The following is a 25,642-nucleotide window of genomic DNA, read 5'->3' as shown; positions in this document are numbered from 1 at the left end:
ATTTGTCGCCGTTCGTTATGGCCCGCAGTGCGCCAGAGAGGCTCTTGGAAAAGTACCAACCGAAACGCCAATGTGACAGCGTACATATCTTGCAGCAAATTTCTGGGATGGATATCTTAACATGTCTGCTAGCATTAAGACGTTTACTAAATGGACTTCGACGGAAGAGCAATACATTGACCAATACGGCAATTGAAGCATATGTTGTAAAGCGACCTTATGACGAAAGCTTATGAATGAAATTTTTTTAATTACCCAACACACCATCGCACTTTGTCGTAAAATTTGTCGAACTATAGTAAAATATGCAGCATATCCAACGAGTCGGAATCTATATGCAGAGAAACTTTGTGTGAGTGCATAAAGAGTCTAAACACGAGTTTATGTTTACTGAATGTGCGCACAAAGTGACACGCAAGGCTTTATTCAGGCATTGCAGAGAGGCTAATGCAATGCCGCCAACGCTGCCGAGTATGCGCAAAGGCGAGCTGTCTGGTTCTTTTTTTTCTTTCCCCTGCACGGCCAGTGCCGCCGAGAGCGCCATCTTGTGGTGGCCGAAAAAATCCAGCAGCGCGCGCGGCGCGCGTTCTCTTTTGTGATTGGTTGACCTATTCGGCTGAGAACAGCCGCGCCGCAGCGCCCACGGTCACGAAAACCCGGCGAGGTTCGCAAAGACAAGCTCCGCTTTTAAAATACGCAGTATGCCAGTGCAAACGAATCATATTTGCTTATTTTTTAATAGCAGCTCTCACGTACCTGATTCGGTAAAAATTTCGCTTGGCAAACCATCCACCGGAGTCGCTGTACAAGTTACTTTTCTTCCATGTGTCTCTCTTTCCGGTAGTGGAACGCAGATTTCCGCCCCGCCACTTAGAGCACTAAACAGGTTCTTTGGCGAGCAAGCGGCTTTTGGCTTTTGTAGGGTTCGAGTGGCGGTGTAGGACTCGTGGGTCGGTGTGAAGGAAACGCTGGGAGGCTGGAGGAAACAAAGCCAGCTCACGCGGACCAAACGGTACAGCAGCAAGGACGCCGCAAAAGAAAGCGCCAACTCCCTCGACGGGCGTCCTTTAGGGGATTGCGGTTGCGTGGAAGCTGCTGGAGCAGAATGGAGGCAAACAAGGTCCACTGACACGCGCTGTCGGTTCTCCAAGACCTTCTGGTGGAGCGGAAAGCTCAGTGCCAGGAATACACTAGGCAACCGTTAACGTCGCGGCTGCTTCCGTCTTTTCTTTCTTTTCTGGCTTTCTATTTATTTATTTCCTTTCTCGGACCGTTTGCGCGCACTAATTGAAAAGCTGAAGTGGCCATTCACCCTTGCTTTTGAGGCTCGTCTGAAAGCCTGCTGGCGTTTTGTCCTCGGGGGAAATAAGCCCTACGTCTTGCAGGAACAGCGTTGAAACCACAGAGTGTTTATCTTCAACGAGGAAGCCACTTGTCAATTGACAGGGGAAGAAGGAGGTGAGACGCGAGTGTTATTGAAGCAAGGACAGATGGCGGTTAACGTAGCGGAACGTTGCTGTAGAAGTCAGGGTGCAAATGACGTAAATTGAAAGTGCGTGCAACTAATGTACGCATTGTAGTGTTGTTTGTGCTTTTATGCGTTAATGGCTTTCTGTTGCCCTTGTTTCTCAGAAGCGTGTAGTATATCTGCTTGAAGTGCACTGAATTGTGTGACAGGATTGTTCTGCGTATGTATTTTGCTTCATAGCTGGAACTGTTCCTTTTTATGTTCGGCTCTGCTTTAATATTAAAAACTGTATTGTTGATATAAGGCCGGCGACAAAATTTGCAAATGTTTCCAGCACAGTGTCTGTTTGTCTGTTTTGCTATTTGCTCCCTATTTGCTCCTCGTTTTACTTTAGTAGCGTTTTTGTTGGGCGTTGAGTGCTCTTTCTTTTCCTAGTGTACTGTAGCGCTCGGGAAAATCGCAGTATTCACAGTTTGTTGAAAGTGGCTAATCGCTTAATTCAGAAAAGTAGAGTGCGCTACAACTATGCCCGTCGTATTCTTTACTTATTTTGCGAGTAAGAAAAGTATAGAAACTACACTTACCGCATTATTTTCTTATAGGAACTTTACAAGGGAGGCAGTCAGCAACTTTCCGGCTTTAGGGTCACAGTATCAGCAGCGTTAGCGCAAAAGCGCCAAAATTATTTAAAGTAAGCTAACATCCTGAAGTTTCCTTTTTTAAGATGTATGTACTCAGGTGCAAGATAAATAGCAGTCTTACGATTTCGCTCTCTGCAGATAGTTGCATTGACACTGGCCCTGAACCACATGTGTGCTTATGTGCAAAAAAAAAAAAAAACGCAAATCAGAAAAAGATTTTGGTTTGGGTCTCAAGTGGGGTCAAGCAGATTTCCACGATCGAGTGAACGACAAACGACGAAAGGAACGCTGCACAATATGGGACGAGCGAATATGTTTGCTTTCTTCGCGGCTTTTCTCAATATTATGTGACTCCGGCTCGCCTGAGCCATTTTTGAAAATAACTGGGTTTTTGCTCGTTGAAAAGGTTTCGACACCGTTATTCCGCATGTGCCCCGTTTCTTTCCTATGATATTTTTTGTCTCACTTGCTAGCAGAAATGCAAAGAACTTCGAGATCATGGTCGGTTGAATTACAAACGGTTCTAGCTAATTTTTTTTCTATTATTTTGTTTCTTGGCGAGCAACTCTCGTTATTTTTTTTCCAGAGTACGGGATTACGACGTGGTATTCGCCACGTGGTCACCACTCGACGTGGTGACCACCAAGCCGACTGCAAACCACTAGGATTAGTTATAGAATAACTATGCTTGCGGGATTTACGTTCCATATGTGCCGGGTCACTGACATCTCTGCTTGAGAAGGTTGCGTTGTATATTTCATGTTGCCCCTAGTATGGCTGCGGTGAATTGCCCCGACATTGAGACAACATAAAGCACGTTCCCTGCATTCGAAAGCAAGTGACGTAAGGAAATAGAAAAAAGAAGAGTTGATACAGACACATATAGCAATAAGACAATGAGAAAAAAAAATGTAAATTGCGAGTGACTAACCGTGTGGCATACGGTACTCAACAAAAATAGTGTACATTTAGCTTCTTGAGTCCTCTGAGTGAAAATACCCAGAAAGTTGGCGCTGCGTTGTGCAAAACCGCTGGCCAAGGGAAATTGCCTCTTGAGCAACCCCTGCCTTGGTATGCTATTCTCATGGAATAGACCACTCTTCGTGCACACAAATTGCGTATTGCGAGAATGTATTTAAAAGAAACCGTATGCATAAACTGGTATCTGAATATACTAGTACGACGGTGAGAGGAATTTTCGCAATGACTGCAAAGAGGTTAGCCGGGTGGTAGGCTCGGTATGCTATTGAATGTATAATACATCACAACAGATCAAAGGTGAGAGAAAAAAACGCACACGTATCCACTCGCATGCCAACTCCAGAATTTAGGCAACAGTGAACACAATGAAATGAATAAAGTGGAAAGAGCAGCTTTATGGCAGCTTGAATAAACAATATGTTATCCTGTTGCTTTAGGTGCACCTGTGCACACAATGTTTGACATTTTCGAAAAATTATATACAATAGCACCTAATAGCTCGGAAACGTAGGTAATGAGTTTTCCACAGGAAACGACAATATAATTTCTTTTTGTTCGCTACTGTATATTCAGTGAAGCTTTTCTTTTTTCAATGAAATTGTATTTCTTGATCACATAAGAACAGCCTTATCTTGTTTCTTATTTCCGGCGCATTTAGTGCCTCGGCTCTTTAGTCTTATTGACAACGCTGCCCATTTACTGAAAAAGAAAATGTTGAGCTTGACTAGCAGTCCTCCAATATACAATGAATGGTCGCTTGAGAAATATGGCTCGAGTCAGGCGATTTTGATTAGGTGCTAGAGGCGTTTATGGTTACAAATTACAAAACTTTAGCCCGTAAATCCCCAAAGGCCACCGCCTAAGCCCAGTGTCGAGACACATCAGTGGAAGGTGGTGGTAGTGCCCTTTACTGTTGCATGCTAGATGTCGAGTAATGGTAACCGCAGTGCCAAGACCATGGCTTATCGACATGTCGCTCACAGCCAAGACTGAGACTGAGACTGAGGCCGAGCGCCCAGCGGCCTTAGGCGAGGCACGACTGCCCAATCCCCCTGCCCTTCCAATTGCAGTTTGCAACCCTGCGTGCGCGAAGACCCCGGATCGTGTTGGGATGGATTGTAAAATGAAGGAACACAAGTCAAGGAACACTGTGCATGGATGGCCGAGGGTAACCTTCGGCCAGTAGCGGCTTGAGGCAGCATGACGCAAGCAATAAGGTTTTTCAAGAATTTGTATACTCGGACGTCTGCCGACTTTCGCAAACTGTAGCTAAGCGAGTGCAGTACGGCGATATAATACTACTCAAAGTCTGCCTTTACTTCTTGTCATCCCTCCAGGCTCTGAGCCACAGTGAGATGGGAGCTAAACGGGGAAGCCCTAGCACAGAATGAAAACTGTTGCGCATTTTTGTGCCGTGAGGCGGCTGCCGTGATTGATACTAGCGTGCCTGATGGCAACATCTGATCCACGTGCACTCCGTGTAGTGAATAACATGTCAGTCTTCGTTCTGGTCCCGAGCGGGTTGACCCTGTTACCTCACGCTCTGTCGCGCCTCATTAAGGCCGCTGTACGTGGTACGTCCCGACAACGACGTGACATTAAACGGCATATATCTCGCTATTTGACCCGTAGACTGCTTTTGTAACGTTCTATAGTTATTCTCACCTAAAAGCAAATTCTGTAGACGGTAAATAAGCCTCTCGAAAATTGCCAGTTATCGCTCAGCAAAACAGTTACTAAAGTGTTCTAGTGAGACATCGATATAAATTTATAGAAATAAGAAAAGAATGAGTAATAATGACATCTATCTCAAGACGCAGAAAGTTATGCCGGTACAGAAATTGTTTTGTGAAGATCAATTGTTCTCTGGGCTCATGCTGCGCGTACAGCAAGTCAACTTCGTGAGAGATTCACGAGTCTATAGCCTATTCCACAGGAGTCATACTTGGACTATGCGAAAGATGGATTTACAACGCTACACAAACACTTAACGTTACTTTAGGACCACTCTCAAAATTTTATTAGAACCCCTGTTTTTGTACTTGTTATATCGAACGCGATCTTGTTTGAAATTTGTTATATCAACTGGGCTCAAGACCATCTTCAGAGATGAAGAAATCCTTTAGACTGTGGCCTCATAAGCCGCGGGCTCAGTAAGCAAGGTGGTAATGGCTGCAATATATGAGTCCGACCAGCCTCAGAGACCATTTGTGCAACTGAAGGGAATTCCTCACGTTTCCACACGTCGAGCCGCAGGTCGCTCTTTCTCAAATTTTCTTTTTAATTTTTTTCTTGCAATGTAGTCCTTTACCCCCGTGTATAGTAGCAAACCAGATGCATGTGTGGTTGACCTCCGTGTCTTTCTTTCTTTGCCACTGGCTCGTTTACCTATCAAGTATAGTTTATAACAACTTTCAGGGGAGGTAAACCTTGTGAAGGGGTGCATTTAGCCATACTGTTGAGGGCCCTTTCTTGCACATTGCTTTTTTTTTTTTTGAAGCTCGAATGGAAAGGGAACGCACTTTACGAGTACTTTCCGGATTCTCTCTTTCCAGAAGAACGTGAAAAGGAAATCACACGGGAGGAAGCTTGCGGCGCTAAAGGTGCCGGTTTTGGCGTCAGTCCAGCAGTGAATCCACAGACTGCACCGCTCACGTCCTCAGGGGCCCGTTTTTTATTCTTTTATTTTTTTATCTATCGCGATCTTTGCAGGTCGAGCGAACGAAAAGCGTGGAAGTAGTCGGAGTGGAAAAAGGAGCCTGCAAGACGGTGACGGAGTGTTAAAGCGTCTTCTATAGCACGACAGCGCTTAGCAAGTTAGAGTTGTCGCTCGTTATTTCGGTCCCTTGTGGTCACATTGGTAGGTCTCAGTCCTCGAGTCTCCAGCGCTCACAGAGATTCCGTTAGCCCTCCTATGAGGTTGTATTTTTTTTTTTATCTCGTGTGAAAGCTTGGCTGCTCTCAACTTGTTCTTGCTGGCTTTGCCTTACCCCTCCCCATCCCTCTACTCCTCTGTTTTTTGGTCGCACCTACAACTCTTGCGGTAGCACTGAAAACATGGTCTCCTGTCGACGAACCTCAGAACTAATGGCTTGCGCGAAACAGCCAGCCAGTATTCAGGTCAACACTCCGGGTTTTTTTGAAACTAAGTTGCACGGCTTGGCGGAAGCTTCCAGTTTCTTGATAGCGCAGAGCGGTGCAAAGCAGTCTGGCTCCTCAGCTCGTAGAGTTCATTCAACCGTTCAAAGTTTACTGTCAAATATGACACTAGTCTTACCCAGCTGTCTTCAAATGGGAAATGCAATACGATAGTAGGCATCTTTGGTAACGGCACAAACCGTTGCAGTCTGGCGATGTTGGGTGAAAGAGACGCTGCAACGTCATTGGCCGAGGCTGTGGCCTCTCGAGGCGAGGTAAGGCTAGTTTCGGCGCATACAAAACGGGATCCGGCAAGCGATAGCGGGCAAGAAAAAAAAAAAGCCTATGGTGTCGTTTTCAAGATAAAAAGTGAGCAAGGGATATCCTAGCCGGCATTGAGAGAAATAAATATGCTTGGGAAGGCAGCGGCAATGTGTAAACCTGTACCCGCTGGCGTGTTAGAGGAACAACATGGGTGTCATTTTATTCTCAACACACAAAAAGACATTATAGGACCACATTTTGTGACAATTTTTTTACTTCAGATTCGTGGCAGGTTCGCTTTACGAAGGACGATGGTTGTATGAAAGATCAGGAAGAGACCTCTATACTACGGTACGTTTGATTGCGTAAGCTTCTGATAGCAATGTTGGCAAGAAAACGAACAGCGACTAGTACCGCTTCCATACTCTTTTAATGCACGACTGCAATTAAACTAACGCTATCGACAGCATGCTTAGGCGTTTCAGAGATTTGCAGGTTTTCAGTATGCATAAATCTTTGTCGAATGTCTCTCCTGCGATTTCCTTTGCTGCGACCACTCTGGTAGGTAAGACAGTGTACGCAACAATATGGTACGCTTACACATTGCGCGGATTCAGATAAAACACGGACAAAGAAAAGCAACACCACCTGCGCCTTCTTGCCTTTGTTCTCGGCGATGTTCAGTGGAATAAAAGTTTCCCGGCACAAGTAAACCAACCGAATTTGGCCTTTGTGTTCGGCGACGTCACATGGCACAAAATATTGCGTATTATTAAAGCTAATGCACCGTTGACAGCAGTACCTTGGCCTTGCTTTAAGGAGGACCGAGGCATTTGCTTTCCCGTGCCACCTGCCTGTGAATATGATAAATTAAGAAAGAGAATAAGTTATGGCTGGCTAACTGTAAGGTAGCAATGACTTTTTTCTGTTTTACAGTGCCGTTATCACTCGATGTTAACGTGCCTCTTGCTGCACCTGCTAAGTGTGACTGATGATTTCTCGGTAAACATAGCCCAGGGAAGGACGTGTTAGAGAGAGACACGGAAGAAAGGTAAGGCCGGGAGGTTAGCCAGACGCATGTAAGGTTTGGTACCCAGCACTGGGGAAGAAGGGATATATGAATAAAGAGAGAGAGAGAGAGAGAGAGAGGGCACTATTTCATGCACGTTTAAAAGGTCACACCAAATCTATAAACGGTCGCACAGCCCTGTAGACTTGGGAAGGCAGTTCATTCAAGCAGTTCATTAACACAGCAGTAATCCTTACGCGAGTTTCTGTGACTTCGAGGAGCACGGCCATGGGCCAAGGATCTTCATTTCGGAAAACGATCTAGAGTCCAGCCGTTCAATGCTCCGAGAAGGTTAAGCTCGACGTCACACCGGCTTTGAAGACACATGTTTTCGATTGTTTCCGTTGTTCCAGAAGAGTCACACATGGGCGTGTCCCCCATTCCGATGCGGAACGAGTAGGGGTTTGTAAATGTCATCCCGAGCCAGAGGCGGCGCAACAGTGTCGTCTCAGAGCGGGACGATTTTGATCGCACTGTACCATTAGGAATGGATCAAGTGTACTTAGATGACATTTCGGGAGGTTGGTAGAAGGCTAATATTTCTGCGTCATAGCATCAGCCATGAAATGAAGCTTTCTTGCTGGATAAGATGATCCGAACTGGTTGGGCTCCTAGATAGGCGGACTGGGTGGGCTCTTCGGCAAGGTCATTACCAGCAAAGCCTCTGTGTCCTGAAAGCCACCGAAATATATATTAATGCCATTTAGCGATAGCGTGATAATGGTCCTCTCTTTATTTCGGGAACCAGCTGCTTATAAGTAATGCGATTTATGGAAAAATGCAGGCTCTGAAGTGCTGCCTTCAAGCTGCAAAAGATGACCCATTACCGTGGTTTCTCTTGCAGGAGCTCGCAGTCTTGCCCAAAATGTAGAAATTGTAAAGGAGGGCTAAAAGAACCGAAGGCGAAAGTATCCATTCCACGAGAAAGTGGGTTAAGAAAAAGTGCTCTGCGAGTCACACGACTCAAACCAAAGGGAAGTGAGTGGCGCGCGAGAAGTTGCGTAGCGAGAGAGCACTGTTGTGGTCGCACCGCTGGTGCGATTGGTTGGGAACTCGGCGCTGACGCCCGTGGTTGTACCTGGGTCGCAAGCCCCAAGGGTAGCGTTGGCCTGGCGGCCTGGGGTACAACTGGAAGCATCCGAAGGTCCCGGCAAAGCATGAGTCGACTGGTAACAACAAAACAACTTGTTTATTTTAACATCGCAAAGAGTTGGCGGTCAGGTTGACCGAAGTAGAGAGACGGGAGAGCACTTTACTCAACAGAAGAAATCGGAGCCCTCCTTTTGGCGTCCGGGGGCAGCTGTTTTTATACTCTCGCAGTTGAGGGCAAGAAGGAACCCCTCAATAGACGAGCACGTGATTGTACAATGGGCTAAGGTGACGCACACTGTCGTAGCGCCGCCGGTCGGGCACAAAGACTGGGAGGAGAAGGTAACTTCGGCTCTCGTAGCGCCTCTGGTCGGGCACAATGACTGGGAGGAGAAGGTGACCCCCTGCTGTCGCATCGCCGCCGGTCGGGCACAATGGCACATACACTCACACACGCACATGAAGACACGTGGCATCGGAACATGCCTGGAAACGCCTGGAAACGCCTGGAAACGCCTGGAAACGCCTGGCGGGGAGCGTAGCGGCGACGCCGAACGGGCCAAAATGTCTGCCGCTTTGTTGCAATCGCGCCGGCTAAACCGCGCGTCGTAGGCGAAACGTAACAGACCGCCCCGCCGGGGGAAGGAGATCCCGATGGACAGGGGACTGCATCCGCTGTCCGGAGGGATGTCGCTCGATGAAGCTCATAACCGAAGTCGGGCGTCCCTCGACGTTTCTTGAGCGCAGCGCACAGAGAAGGCCTCGTTCTCTCGTTCAGGTTCGCACGGGACACTGCAAAGTGACTTCGGGAGAGTTCACATTTTTGTTCTCGTTCCCGGCAAGCGTTAGAACTACGCTGAAACTCAACCGCTCAGTCAGCAAGCACGGCACAACCCTCACTAAGCCCTGCCAGGCTCTTTCCCCTTTTTATACCCCTGCCTATTTCCTTACAGTAGTCTAGCATCACTCAGAACGCGTCCACAAATTGAAAAATTGCACTAGAAAGCATATCATCACTTTGAAACACTAAACAAAAGCAATATGTTAAACAATCCTGCCTCAGGAAGAAAAACATCAGTAACAAACAATTTTGAGGCTGATTCCTACGTTAGGGGCTTCGATTTAAGCCATCGGCGTTACCGTTGAGACTCCCCTTTTTGTAACGCACCTCAAAGGAATATTGTTGCAAAGCGAGGCTCCAGCGCAGGAGGCGGCCATTTTTGGGAGAGATGGTCTGCAGCCATTGGAGAGGGCAGTGATCCGTCTCAATGATAAACCTCGAGCCGGCTAGATAGCATGACAATTTCTGAACGGCCCACACGAGACATGCACACTCTTTCTCGGTGGCGCTATACGCCTGCTCACGACTGGTCAGCTTACGACTAGCATACAGGACGGGGTGTTCTACTTCTCCCTTTTCCCGTTGGCACAGTACAACGCCCATGCCTCGCTCACTAGCATCGCACTGAACAACGAACCCTTTTGTATAGTCTGGCGATCGTAGCACAGGCTGGCTTGTTAGGGCACTCTTTAGGGCGCTAAAAGCTCTTTCCTTTGTCTCGTCCCAGACGACTGTTTGAGGCTCTGACTTTCTTAGAGCATCCGTCAGGGGAGCCGCGATATCAGAGTACCTGGGGATGTACCTCTGATAATAGCCGGCGACACCTAAGAACGACTGAATATCGGTCTTTGTGCGCGGTTGCGGAAAGTCTCGCACAGCGGCCACTTTTATTTCAGAGGGGCGGCGACGACCCTGACCAATCACGTGACCGAGGTAGACAACCTCGGCCTGTGCTAACTGGCACTTAGGAGCCTTTACTGTCAAGCCCGCTTCGCGCAGGCGGGTTAGCACTGCCCGCAAGTGTGCCATATGCTCAGACCAGGATGCGGAGAATATCGCTACGTCGTCTAGATATGGTAAAGCGAATTCTTGCTGTCCCCGCAACACTTTATCCATGAGGCTTGAAAAACAGTATGGCGCGTTCTTCAAACCAAAACTCAACACTTTAGGACGGAATGTTCCCATTGGTGAAATGAACGCCGCATACCTACTAGCCTCTTCTGTGAGTGGAACCTGCCAATAACCCCTGACAAGATCTAGGGTGGAAATAAACTGAGCGCTACTAACTTTCTCAAGGCGCTCCTCGATGTTAGGGATCGGATAAATTTGATCCTTAGTGATGGAATTAAGCCTGCGGTAGTCGACGCAAGGACGAGGTTCCTTGCCCGGTACCTCAACTAAAGTCAAAGGGGAGGTATAATCACTCTCACCTGCCTCAATAACACCGAGCTGTAGCATTTTCTTTACCTCAGCCTCCATAATATCGCTCTGGCGGGGTGACACCCGATACGCCTTGGATCGTACTGGCTCTGGGGAGGTAAGTTCTATATCATGAGTAAGTACAGAAGTCCTACCAGGCCTCTCAGAGAACAGACCTTGAAACTCTTGTAATAGCTGGTGTAGTTCGGTTTTCTGCTCACGTGACAGCGATGCTCCACTGACTAAGTCACTAATGACTTGACCGGTGTCTTCCCTGTTCGTCACTGAGCCTAGTCCCGGAAGCTCGACCGGAAGCTCTTCAGGAACGTTTACCATCATGCACACCACTGCTTCGCGTTGTTTGTAGGGTTTGAGCAGATTACAGTGGTAAACTTGCTGTGCTTTCCGCTTTCCTGGCAGACTCACCACGTAGTTAACGTCCGACAGTTTCTGAACAATTCGTGCTGGGCCCTCCCACTGCACGTCTAGTTTGTTGTTTAGCGATGTGCGCAATATCATGACCTCATCGCCCACCTCAAAACGACGGGCCCTGGCGGTCCGATCATAATAAACCTTGGCCCTCTGCTGGGCCTTTGTCATAGCTTCACCTGACAACTCCTGTGCCCTTCTTAAGCGTTCGAGGAGCTTAAGCACGTACTCCACCACGACTGGGTCGTCGCCCCTGCCTTCCCATGATTCTCGAAGCATGCGAAGCGGAGACCGAAGCGAGCGACCGTACACCAGCTCAGCTGGCGAAAACCCCGTAGCTGCATGCGGCGCGGTTCTTAATGCAAACATCACCCCAGGCAGACACAGCTCCCAGTCAGTTTGATGTTCAAAACACAAGGCTCTCAACACGCGCTTCATGACGGAGTGGAGCTTCTCAACGGAATTCGACTGTGGGTGGTACACTGAGCTGTGTAGCAGCTTTACCCCACACCTTTCGAGAAAAGTTGTCGTCAAAGCGCTAGTAAACACTGTGCCCTGAGCTGATTGGATTTCTGCAGGAAAACCAACTCGCGCAAATATGGACAGTAGTGCATTGACTATCTCAACTGAGCTGAGTTCTTTAAGCGGCACTGCTTCAGGGAACTTTGTCGCTGGGCAGATCACAGTCAAAATGTGTCTGTACCCCGTGGCTGTTACCGGCAGAGGTCCCACTGTATCAATAACGAGCCGTTTAAAAGGCTCCGTAATGATAGGTACCAATTTCAACGGCGCCCTCGATTTGTCCCCTGGTTTGCCCACCCGCTGACAGGTGTCACATGACCTCACGAAGTGGTCTGCGTCCCGAAAACACCCTGGCCAATAGTACTCTTGCAAGAGACGGTCCTTAGTTTTCTTAACTCCTAGGTGTCCGGACCACGAACCCCCGTGCGTCAAGCGCAACAGATCCTGACGATAGCATTGAGGCACGATCAGCTGATCGAACTCCACTCCTCGGCGGTCTAGATACTTCCGGTACAGGACTCCACCTCTTTCCACAAAACGCGCATTTTTCCTGGCGATACCTTCCTTGACATTGCAGCGTATGTTTTCTAGGCTACCATCCTTCTTTTGCTCGGCTATCAAAGCCGACCGGCTGACTTTTAGCAACCTATCAAGTCCGTCTGACGTAGGCGCGATGAGCAAATCAGTAGATAGCTCTTCTAACTTTCCCGTGTCGGGCGTTTCCTCTCCAGTATCTGGCGCCTTCAACGCTACAGGCTCAATTTTATTCAGTTCGGGCGTGCTCTGAATATCGGCTTGCTGCGCCTCTGACCCTTTTTCGTTGTTTGATAACATCGGCCCCGCAACTACCGCCGTTGCAGCGAGCTCCCGAACCTTCGATCTGGTTAAGGCCTGAACGCTAGCCTCACCAAACAAAAGCCCCTTCTCGCGCAGGAGGTGATCGGACCTGTTTGAAAATAGGTACGGGTACTGGGGGGGGCAGCATAGATGACACTGCCGCCTCCGTCTCAAGCGCTCCGAAAGGTCCTTCAATAAGCACCTTTGCTACTGGCAGACACACGCTATGAGCTTCCACGGCTTGCTTGATCCATGCGCACTCGCCCGTGAACATATGGGGTTCTACGTAAGAGGGGTGAACTACATCCATCGTAGCTGCGAAATCGCGAAGCACTCGGCACTCTTTCCCGTTCACGAGGAGGTCTCACATGTAAGGCTCGAGAAGCTTCATGTTCTCGTCAGTGCTGCCTATTGAAAAAAACACAACTTTTGGTGTTGTTTCCGGACACTGCGCCGAAAAGTGACCCGGCTTCTGGCACGTATAACACACGCGCGCTCGCCTCATCTCGAACCGCTTTCTGCGTTTGGCTGCCGCCGTCTCTTTACGTTTGGTCGGACTGCTTTCACTCGCATCCTCACTACGCGTGTCCCCCTTTAATCTCATGGGCGTGAATTTCGGCCTCTCAAACTTCGAGCCAAATTCACCCTTTTGACCGTCCTTAGCTCCGCGAGCCCGACGCGTCACAAACTCCTCGGCTAGCTCAGCGGCTTTAGCCACCGTACAAACGTCTGGCCTATCCAAGACCCAGTACCGCACGTTCTCCGGTAACCGACTATAAAACTGTTCTAGCCCGAAACACTGCAGAACTTTATCGTGGTCACCAAACGCTTTCTCTTCTTTGAGCCACTCCTGCATGTTTGACATTAGCTTGTAGGCAAACTGTGTATATGACTCATTCTTGCCTTTCTCACTTTCCCGAAACTTCCGACGGAACGCCTCCGCTGACAGCCGGTACTTTTTTAGAAGACTCGATTTCACTGTGTCGAAATCCTCTGCCTCCTCTCTATCCAAGCGAGCGACTACGTCGGCCGCCTCGCCGGGTAACAAAGTGAGCAAGCGCTGTGGCCACGTTTCCCGAGAGAACCCCTGCTTCTCGCACGTTCGCTCAAAGTTAACCAGGAACAAACCAATGTCCTCTCCAAGCTTAAACGGCCGCATCAAGTCAGTCATTTTGAACAATACGCGTTCTCCTGCACCGTGTGCCTGACTTCCATTACGAGCGCGTTCTATCTCTATCTCGAGACGCTTCATTTCCAAAGCGTGTTGACGGTCGCGCTCTTCTTTTTCTTTCTCTTTTTGTTCTTTAAGTTCGCGCTCCTGTCTTTTTGCAGTCTCCCTTTCCTCAATGGTCTCAAGGCATTCCGACAGCTCGTCATCCTCAGCTTCTAACTCAAGAATAGCCTTTAGCAGTTCCGGTTTTCTGAGTTTGTCTGAGACATCCAGACCCAACTCTCTTGCAAGCTCCAACAATTTCGGTTTGCGCAACGACTTCAAATCCATGGCTGCTCTGAATGCTGCTTTCTCTACTGCTTACTATTGTCTTGCCGCAAACTAACCCGGCAGCAACGACAACCACAATTACCAGCTCTGTTTCTGACACTAACAAAAGCCTGGCAAAGCTCAGAAGAAGAAAGTCCCGCACTCACCAAACCTCGCAGCCAAGAGTTCCGCGCAGTCGTTCCGCTGCAGGCAACCAGTCATCACACAGGGCTCGTTGCACTGCTCCCGGATCGTCGATGAGCTGCTCAGCATACAGTCAACTGCATCTCTTCGCTGCTGGCCTCCGTTGTCGCGATCTCACCGCTGGCAGACAGTTGTTGTGGTCGCACCGCGGGTGCGATTGGTTGGGAACTCGGCGCTGACGCCCGTGGTTGTACCTGGGTCGCAAGCCCCAAGGGTAGCGTTGGCCTGGCGGCCTGGGGTACAACTGGAAGCATCCGAAGGTCCCGGCAAAGCATGAGTCGACTGGTAACAACAAAACAACTTGTTTATTTTAACATCGCAAAGAGTTGGCGGTCAGGTTGACCGAAGTAGAGAGACGGGAGAGCACTTTACTCAACAGAAGAAATCGGAGCCCTCCTTTTGGCGTCCGGGGGCAGCTGTTTTTATACTCTCGCAGTTGAGGGCAGGAAGGAACCCCTCAATAGACGAGCACGTGATTGTACAATGGGCTAAGGTGACGCACACTGTCGTAGCGCCGCCGGTCGGGCACAAAGACTGGGAGGAGAAGGTAACTTCGGCTCTCGTAGCGCCTCTGGTCGGGCACAATGACTGGGAGGAGAAGGTGACCCCCTGCTGTCGCATCGCCGCCGGTCGGGCACAATGGCACATACACTCACACACGCACATGAAGACACGTGGCATCGGAACATGCCTGGAAACGCCTGGAAACGCCTGGAAACGCCTGGCGGGGAGCGTAGCGGCGACGCCGAACGGGCCAAAATGTCTGCCGCTTTGTTGCAATCGCGCCGGCTAAACCGCGCGTCGTAGGCGAAACGTAACAGCACCAAGCCGTGTGACGATTCGTTGCAGAGCCTGCAGCGAGTGGGCCAATGTAGCCTGCTTGGTGACCCACGGCACCTACATCGAGTGCCTCGTATGGAAATAGTGAAATATGTTATTTTTTATTAGGTTGTCTTATTTTGCCCCCTCGACCTGTCTCATTTCGTGCCGAGATCGGGGCAGGATGAGACACTTCACACTTGTTTAACATGATTTATTGAATACACAGACTACTTGCAGTGCCATCGTTTTCTCAGACCAAGAAGGTGAGGGCCCAAGGAAAATTCACATTAAATCTTTTTCCCAATTGTCGTTCAAAATAAAAATCTAGCATCAACTTGCAAATTCCTGTCTCATTTTACTCCGCCTTACCCTAATAAACAACAAAACAACGAAGTGCACCATTCAGCGCCAGTTTTAATTATTTAATTTTTAGTTTTAATTTTTCTCTGCACGGAATAACCAAACTGCGAGCGGGATATGGCTGTTTTTGTCATGAGGCATAATTAAAGGAGTCGAGTCCTTGAAGAACTTGGTATAACGTATTCAATTATTTGGAATGTCCTTCCGCGTGTAGGAAGAAAACAAGAAGCCGCTACAGAAAAAAAACAATATTTGAACATATTTTTTTCAACTGCCCGAGCATAGTAATTGGTTTCTGTTACTAAAACTAGTTAAGTTTCTGCCTTTCCTCGAACGCGCAAGGACCGAGGCATCAGTCCACTTTCTTTATTTTAGTATAATATTAAGTAACCAATCTTTCCCTCCCTTGGCGCTTGATCATGTATCGCTGATAAAACGAAAACGAAGAGACCAGGATGTGAAACTCAAGACACGAATTCCATGTGGTGAAAGTCTTGCTTCTTGCCTGTTCAGTGTTGCAGAGGTTCCTCCGTCAGCCCAAACTGGCGTCCCTGAGGGTACTGATATTAGTCCGTGTGTTTGGCTATTTGCGTTTGTTTGTGGGAATGCATATCCGTGCTTGTATATCACTTTGCTACAGTTTGTTTGTGTGTAATGCACATTTCGTTATATTGCCATTATTTTAATGGTACACAATACTGCAGGCCGCATACGCTGACCGTTACAGTGTACAAGCATAAGCTTGTTTCAATATAAGTGCGGCATAAAAAAGTACACTAATGTAGGTATTGTGTCACTCATAAAAAAAAGTTAGTAATTGTAATCGCATCGCACATCTAAATAACATCAACAGTATCACAAAAGAAGCGAGATGTTGATTTTTTTTTTTATTAGCCGATAAGTCCATATTGATTTATTTTGCAACTGATGTAGGCGACCCAGTCCAGGAATAGAATTGTGCTATCTCTCACAGTCGAACTGAAATCCTTCAGTATAGTCTGAGAAAAAAAAAACTCACCTGGAATATTTCCTTCGCCGCACAACGAAGATATCAAAGGTAAACATTCTGCAGATGTCTGCCTGGTTGGGGACAACTGGATTAAAAAAAAGGAAAACTCCCATCAAAAAAATTTTTTTTAATCTCCAACCAAATTTTATTTTGAAGTTTCGGAGCCCGGCCGGCTCCTTCATCAGGGATGAGATGGCGTGAGGCGTAGCAGTGCTTGTATGCGTTTTCTGGCGCTTTGACAGATGCGCAGACATTTTTCGTAAACATTGAGAGTAAACAGCGGGGCTGTTTCTGACGAACGATTGATGTTACCCGGCGTCTTCTGAATATGCCAGGATTCCAAAAGCCGCCGCCGCCGCCGGTGGTTGTTTTCTCTCTCCAAGTCGACAGCGCCGTCGAGGCTAAACTGTCGATCAGGTGAAGATATACTTACATGTCCGTTAAATTAGGCACCCTGTAGCTGAGCTGCGAGTTAATCGTCATTACAGTTTGATCGGAGTACGTGAGCCACTTCACTTCAAGCGGCCCGTATTAACTGAACCTTTTTCATGACAGGGCTGGCCCATATAATTGTACATAGAAGTTCCGCATATTATTCTACGTTTAGTGTTTCTAGAAATTGCATATCGAATTATCAAATCGAATACTTCGATTCGAAACAGTGCCCGAGGTACGGCGGCAAGCTAGGCAGCAATTTAGGCGCCTACGAAATATTATCTTCGTTAAGAGAATTAGGCCGCCCTTAGCCTATAGCTTAGAGCGTTAATTGCAAGTCGACTATACAAAAAAAAAAAAAAAAAGGCAGGCATGAAAGCGCATGCATAGGAAGGTAAGGACATTAGGCGTTGCAAAGGCTTTCTCGTATGACGAGAATAGAGTGACCGTGGGTCTGATATTCTCAGAGCAAATATTTAGTCTCTCAGAAGAAGACTATCGATATATGCTTGGGCGACCAGGGTTCACTGCATTCTCGCGTCTAATTAGGTTAGAGGCCAGTAAGTCTTGTCATTGCTTCTCTCGAACCAATCTCCATTATGGTCAGTGCAAATTAGTTCGAGAGAACATGACCGTAGCCTTTCAGAGAAGCGAAAAAGAACTATAAATAACGTTAGTGCTAAAGGGAATCCGATGAGGTCGAGCCTTCAATTTGGTTAGGAGACTTCCGGATATAGGCTGCAAAATTTAGACATTACTGAGGCTGAGGATACCTTCCTACGGTGAGTAGGAGCACACATACAACACCCCTGCGCTACGGCTACGCTATACAATAAATTGTTCAGGGGCCAATTCATTCTCTTTGATGAATGGCTAATTTCGACTCGTTTACTGCATCTTCCACGTGTATAGTGATGATCGATAGCCATAGAAGGAATTGAAGCGTTTGAAATTTTCAACTACGTTTTTTCTCGTTAAAGGTGAACTCTCTGGCGCAGCACCTCGTTATATTGCTCGTACCAGGACGAAATCTCATGTAACTATAACGTGCAGTGTATACTCGGAAAGCGTGAAGTCATTTTCAAATTCGTCTTGTTTAAGTATGTTCTTTCGAAAGCAACGCAAGCATAGAAGGAGCTTGCTCTACGAGCGGAGCTGCAAAAAAAAATGCTTAGACAACTATCCTGAAGCGCTTTTGTTTTTCAACCACGCTAAGCAAATGCTAACCAGTTTTCCAGAACAAGCGTATTCATAGGTTCACGAGGTGTACGTGGGCAACAAGGTTCAAGCGCAGTTTACTTCTTCAAATACGTTATCTGGTTCTTTTAGAGTCGGAGATGTGGTGCTTGAAAGTATTGGCAAAGATTTTTTTGATATACTGGCCTTGCTTATCTATAGCGGGAAATACGCCATCATGTTATGAAGAAAGCAACGATAATATATCTCTGCACGTGCAGAGCGATGACGCAATGGTCAGCTCGCTGTGCAGGATTTCGACAGTCATGGCAGTTACAGTGCCTTGTGAAGATATTGAAACGACGCCAAATGATTTAGGCGCTTTACGCTGCATAACTGATTTTGTTCTTAGAAGCTTCTCGCCGTTAAGCGCATTCTGTGTAGCTATTTCCTGGTCAGCTTTCTGTAATCGTTTTTTCGTATAAGCGTGTTGTTGCGATTTCCTTAGCTGCCTCGGAATTTATAAATGCGTACCCTTCTTTACCAGCGTGCAGTTTCTGAAATCACGCGTCCATGCCTTGTAATCGGCTGGCCTCCTCGAATATCATCATATCGCGTTCCTGCATACAAGCTTGCTACATTAAAAAAATGTGCTGGTACCATCCAGGATGATTGTCATTGTAAGCGATTAGCCGGAATGAATGAACGAGGGACCGTCTCCCTTCGCTGCCGATCCCCGCAACTCGATTACGGAAGGGCATGCGCCCTTTCCCTCACCTCCTTTGTCTCGCAAGTCCGACCATATCGCCGTCCGACCGATCGCCGCTGACCACGAAAACGGGCGAAACAGCCAATGAAAGCTATTCGCTTTAAAAAAAGGAATGCGGTCCATTGTGAGGTCTTGTTTTCTGCACAAAGTTCGAGCGACGCTACCGCTACAAGACCGTGTTCGATGTATTCGAATAAATGACTTGGTTTAAGGTTACCGCTTGTGACCATTCCGTTTTTTCCCCCTGCAGCGTACAGAAAGCTACCGCAAGGGCATAAGTTGCCCGAAGCCGTACGGGAAACCAGTGCTTGCCCAAAGGCGATACGGCAGTCTGAGTGTGCGTACTGAAACGTGCCGACGCCGTCGTCCGGGATAAGCCATGAAAATGGCCCGACAGTAATTTTGAACAATACAGCAGACGCGCGCCCCTGTGTACCACCCGATGTCTTCAGCCAAGCTCTGTCCATGGCCGTGCGCGTGGCGAGAACCGCATGCGCCTCTGCGTTCTAGCAAGCGAACTCCCATAGCCACGTCAGAAGCTGGACACCTGTGACTTCAGCTGAGCCGCAAATTGGGTGACAGAAGTCTTAGCGTAAACAGTTTCCTCCGCTTGGCAAGCGATGCCTTACGACGCAACTGTTGGCGAGCGAAGTTTCTTTGCTTTGGTTGTCCGTTCCTTTCGCAGATCGATACCCCGGGCGTGGAACGTTAGCCTACCTATCGGTTTCTCTCAGATCTATCTGTGGCGCTTATCCCTAAGCCTAAGCACTATACGCCCTTTAACAAATGTACACCATTTGGGTCGTATCCTGCCACACAACGATAATCGTAATCTTTCTTGCTTGCGCTTGCTTTCTTGAAAACTCTGCGCTCGCTACTTTCCTGTCGAGAGTGCTCTGTCATGCTGATAACCCGCATGCCGTTCGTGACTTGGAAGTACCGGGCTCACAGCGTTAAAGATAGGAATTGCGGAGAAGGCAAATAACGATTATTGTTGTGTGGGGCGATACGACCCAAAGGGTGTAATTTTGTTTAAGAGTGTACGGATCATCCCCTCCCCATCTTCCGCACCCCTGTATTGCCCATGTGCCTTACCTTTGACCTACGGGAATGATCTTGTACGCAGCGTTTGTGCAACATTGAATTGCAGTACGAAGAACGGAGGGAATAAAGAAAGTAAGTCGTCATCGGCAAAGCCGCTAGAGGTACTCAAGAGCTATCAAAACTGCCCTGGCAACCTTACTCATTTTGTTGTTTCCCACAAAGTTCGTCAGTAATTTAGGGGCCTCAATTTTATTTCATCTTTATTTCCTATAGTTCCATTTAGGAAGAAGATGAAGATAGCGCGAACTTGGAATGTATCCAACGCCTCTTAGATAACAATGTATCGTTGCTTCCAAGAAGCCTTAAACTTTTCTTCCCTGATCTTCAGTATAACGGCGCATTAATCAAGGATTCCGATAAGTACCATGCACAATTTCAACCTAATCGCATCTCGGCAGTTTACAAGTCATAAAACTTCTTCCACGGCTACTCTTCACTTAGGTGTTTTCAACAACGTATCTATTATCACTGTCACACTTGGAACACATTGTTCGACAATATAATCGCATTGTTTCCCTGGCACTGAAGAATAACTTCGACCTCAAGCTACACAAGGTCTTTATATGAATTTGCTTGAATCAAATAGAAGGGAATGAAAAAGTAAGCTAATGGCATTACGCCGCAACTTCCTCGCCATATATATTCTCCTGAGTACCCTACGTAGTAAATGTTTTCATAGCATTTGCATGAACACGTCCTTCCCTGCCTGATTAAGCCAGCCCTGGCTCCACTGGTCCGCCTGAAAACTACAACCCACATTTGGCTCAGCCATAAATTCGCCGCTAAGAGGATCAAGTCAGAGCGAGTGCGTCTGACGCTTTTGAGTGCGCAAGGATTAACTTTCGGTGCACGTTTCGCTGGTTTCCCGGTCGCGCCCTTCGCCTATTATTAAATAATCTCGTTGAAGGCTTAGAAAGGAGCGCGTGTTCGGAATATTGCTCGAGCCTCGATGTAGGCTATCGAGTGTGAGTACTCCGCAAGTTTTAGTTTTCTTTTTGTGCCGTTTGCGGTGCTCCCTTTTCAGGATTTGGTTTCACCTAACAGACGTCTTCTACGAAGTAGGCCGAAATAAAACACTCACACCTTGGGATTACTTTTCTTATTTCTCATATAAATTTGCAGAAAAATATGAGAGCGACATTTAGCATATAAATTTGCAGAAAGGAAGTGTTTCAAAGGGCCTTTACAGGGTGCTTTGATGTGGCCAAAATACCGAAAATTAAACCTGAATCAACTAAGAGCAGAGTATTTCCCCCACTCTGAATATAATACATATACGCCAACATGTAAAAAAAAAATATTTATTTAAAACCAAAGTAAATGCTGTCGCACTGCATTTCTACACACATCATAATATGACGAATATCGTTACAGAAACCGTTGTAGTAAGGCACTTTTCCGATACCTTTTGCCTCTTACATTTTCGGAAAAGACAGGCTTGTGCGTAAACCTTGTGCGCAAGTTTCTTTCTTCCTTTTGTAGGACAAGAGGACAAAGTTAACGAAATTTTGTAAACTTGTTAAACCTGGCGCCCAGCATGGATATGTAGAAACCATGCATTCTGAATACTGATGAGCGTGATCGTTACTGCGGGGGTGTCAGTACTTGTGCATCGCTTCACATTAGCACCGACCAGCTGTTGTGACATCGGTCGCACACACACACTCACGCACGCACTCAGCAGTAACAGAGCACCTTGTACATATTCTGTCAGCTTTTAGTTAGTGTAATGTTCCTTCCATGCTCTTTGAGTGCTATTCCTTGTCGAACAACGCAAAAATTACATCATCGTCTGCTATAGCAGACGTTCTCTTCCGTGGCGTACATGGCACTGCGGAATCGCGGATAGAACTTCAGCAGTGGTGAACGATTGAAAGAAGCGGTGTCTCAGCTTTGGCCTGGTGCTGATTACTTTTATGTCCATAATGCCGCGCTTGCGAATAATTTATTCGTATAAAACAGGGCTGCGGCTCTTCTTGCGTCACTGTGATTCATCGCCTACCCTTCTCCCCTACTCCTCGATATCCACGTACGAGGAGGGGCGTCTAATGTCCAGCTCTGCCCGTGCTCGCTGTGTGGCTTAACAAATGAGAACAGGGACTCCTAGCTGTAACAGCGACCGCGTAATTTTGGCACTGCTGCAGCTTCCCTGCCGTGTGAAGAACAAGACCGCAGCGCAAGCAAGCCGCCACAAGAACAGCTGTCGAAAGATAAGCAACAACAAACATTCAAAAATACGCCAAGATGACTTCGATAATTGCATTTCTTCGTGAAACGACACTCTCTCGTGGCGCCATTGCATTTACACAACTTTGCGGTCATTGGCTTTACCAAGAACTTTGCCGACTGTAACGATTTCGCTGTGACCGAAGTAAAATGAAGTTGAAGCATCAAAAGTGCACTGTAGCGAAAGTCAGTACGTCACAAACGTAAGTTATCTGACTGGAAATTGAGAACATACCATTACAATGCTCGAAAAATGCATTTGTTCATCGGAAAGGCACAGTCCAATCCGAGGCTTCGCTATTCAGATGAGGTGCATTAGCTGCCATGAGCACACTGAATACGCTCAATGAAATTTTCGACCTAAGCTGGCGGGGGGGAGGAGTGGCAGGGGTCTTACCGTATGCCCGTATACTGTAGCATTCGTCTGCGATCAAGCGTCATCATTTGATACATCATTCGGCTTCTTGGTTCAAGCATTTGCAACATGACAAAAAGAGATATTCCATATGGCAGTCTTCGTCGACGCATTCCCAGTACGAGTTCTGAAATTTAGCCAGGTCAAGCTGTAGGCCAGTTGGTGAGACGTCATGAATAAAACCGCTACCGACACAGGACGGAGGGAGACGACCAACACGGGGCGGTACTTGCAACTGAATCTTTATTGAAAAACAGCATTGCTCTTATAGAAGGTGGCACGTGTAACCCAACAACCAATGGTAACCAGGATGAAGTAAAAGACAAAAAAAGTTTTAAAGATCTTTTTGTTTTTAATCTTCCGAGAAGATTCTGCTACATTCAAAAAAATATTTTTTGGTCTTTTACTTTTTCCCGGTTACCATTGGTAGTCGGGTTACTCGTGCCATCCTCTGTAAGAGCCATGCTGTCTTTTCAATAAAGATTGAGTTGCAAGTACCACGTTGTGTTGCCGTCTCCCTCCGTCCTGCGTCGGTAGCGGTTTTATGAACATAGTTTTGAAAAAGCATGCCCGATGCAATATGGAAACCTTATTTGTTCAGCTGCTACACACTCGCGAGAGGCGCCTCCAAATGTTATTTCATCCTTGAGGGCACTGCTAAGGAGCCTTCTCGAAGCAGCCAGAAAAGGAAAGCCAGTATTTTTTGCCGCAAAGGATAAAGAAAAAAATGTTCATAAATTCCATGCTAGTCGCATTATATCTTTTGACACACGTGTAGCGTTGAATGAGTTTTTTTAAAATTTTATTTCAACTGACATCCCCAGGCTTTTTGCTTTTAGCAACACGGGAACAAAGTTACGGTAGGGGAAAGTGCCATATCGGCCTTCTCTTCTTGTAGCTTCTTTACCACCACTGGCTCTCTGAAGCAAAGTAAATCAATAAATAAATAAACAAAAGAAATAAGGAAAGGTGCTGCAAATAAAGAAATATCTTCTTACTGCAGGCAAGTTATTCGTGTTGCTCAATTTACAAGCGAACGTTGCAAAGTTTGTTTCCCTTGACTTCTACATGTAGCAGTAATTTGTGGACGAGAAGCTAGACGCGAGAAACGCCGCGATGGCCCCTAGGTTCTCGTTTTTCTTTCCCGCGTCGGACGTATTCGCATTCATTTCCTCTGCGTGTGTCCTCGACACCGATGTCCTACGGAAAGTAATAACCTCGACTAAAGATTTCCAGAACTTCCATCGCGACTCGAGCTCTCTTCTGAAGAGCATTTCTTTTCTTGCCTCATTTTTTATTACCTATAATTTGCTTCCCTCTGCTTTGAACGGCAATGTCCATCTCAAGCGACTTGTTTTTATGACCGAAAAGGCGACATCGTTTCACATCGCAACTTTTCCCCAAGAGCGCCCGCCGCATTCCCGGTAGTTTTCAAGCAAGGAGCTAGAATAAAATCTCTTCGCTTGAAGAAGGGTAGGCATAAAAAATGCGTACGCAAGGAAAGTGCAGAAAGGAATACACAAACGTCGTTTCTCTGGTGTCCATGTTTTCTTGGCCTGTATACCTTTCCAAACCAGGAATCTTTACCAACTGCCTCATCTTTTCTTGTTGTTCTGTGCTTCTCACCAACATCGCCTGGAGGTACTGCAGGCTGCGTAAAGAAGAATCTAAACGTTTACTATACAGAGAGAGAGAAAAAAAAAAGGAATGCACTGTGGGTAATATGCTGTCTAACATTTTTATTCAGTGTTGAATACGCGTTGCGCCTTAGCCTATGCTTGCGTTACTTCCAGACAGAGACAACAAAAAAACACGCCTTGAATGTTCGACGATATGATCTGCGCTGCAGCTAGGCGGAAAGAGCGAGATCGCCCGACGAGGAGTCGTACAACCACACGTTCAGTGGTGTTTCTTCTACATCTTCTATCTGACGAAGAAGGAGAAGCTCACGCCTTGCAAAATCCCCAACCACTCCCCGTTCTGTGAAACTATCCCGCCAGGCTTTCACATAGCCACCACTACAATATCCACAGATAGTGGTTCGTACACTAGATGGCAGCACCTACCACAGCCTAACAAATGGATACTCGGAAGTGCCGTTTCAAGACGAGATAAGAGAAAACACCGACGCACAGGACAATCTTCTACTACATCAGCCCACCACGGCTGCGTTCAAAGCCTTCTAGTTCGTCTGAAGAAGCAGTCTCTCGTTCTGCAGTATTTGGCCACAACCTACCAAAACCACCTCGATGTATTCACAGATGTGTTTGTCAGAGTGGATACGGACCACTAGCGGAGCTACGTTCTATACTCTCTCTTGAATCTAGCTTATCTAGCTGGTTGGACGGTTGTGGCGCTTTCTCTTTTCCACAGTGGTCTAGGGCTGCACTGCGCAAATTGAAGTCTTCGTCTGCACAAGACGTAAATATTCCTGGGCAGAATCTTGCATTGCAACAACTAGAAGCCTGCATTGCGACAACCGTGTTGCGATCTACCGTCCAGAAAGTGGCCACGCATGTTGCAAGCGTCAATGAAACATTTCAACGGCAAATATTTCCAGAAGCCTGCACTGCAGTAACTATGTGGCGATTTACTCTCCAGAGACTTGCCGCGCATTTCGCAAGCGTTTGCGAAGGACTTCAACAGCAAAGATTACACGCCCAAGTTTCAATGGATTCCCTCTCATGTCGGCGCTGCTGGATACGATGAACCCGATGTTCTTGCATACGCAACACTGTCACATTCTCCAAAAGGGAAAACCGTGAGGAGAAATCAAGCTAAAAAAAGCATACGCTCGTTGCTCACATTGGGTCGCTTCGAGTTCTGGTAGATTACGGCTTTGAATACCTATGCGGTTTCACCTATACTGCAGTTTGGTTACTAAAGACCGGGCGTGACCGTTCACCCCTCTGTTCCTCATGCAACGAGACAGGGAAATATCGAA

Source organism: Dermacentor variabilis, chromosome 3 (genome assembly GCF_050947875.1).
Source record: "Dermacentor variabilis isolate Ectoservices chromosome 3, ASM5094787v1, whole genome shotgun sequence".
NCBI classification, from domain to species: domain Eukaryota; kingdom Metazoa; phylum Arthropoda; class Arachnida; order Ixodida; family Ixodidae; genus Dermacentor; species Dermacentor variabilis.
This window is presented reverse-complemented; position numbering follows the sequence as displayed.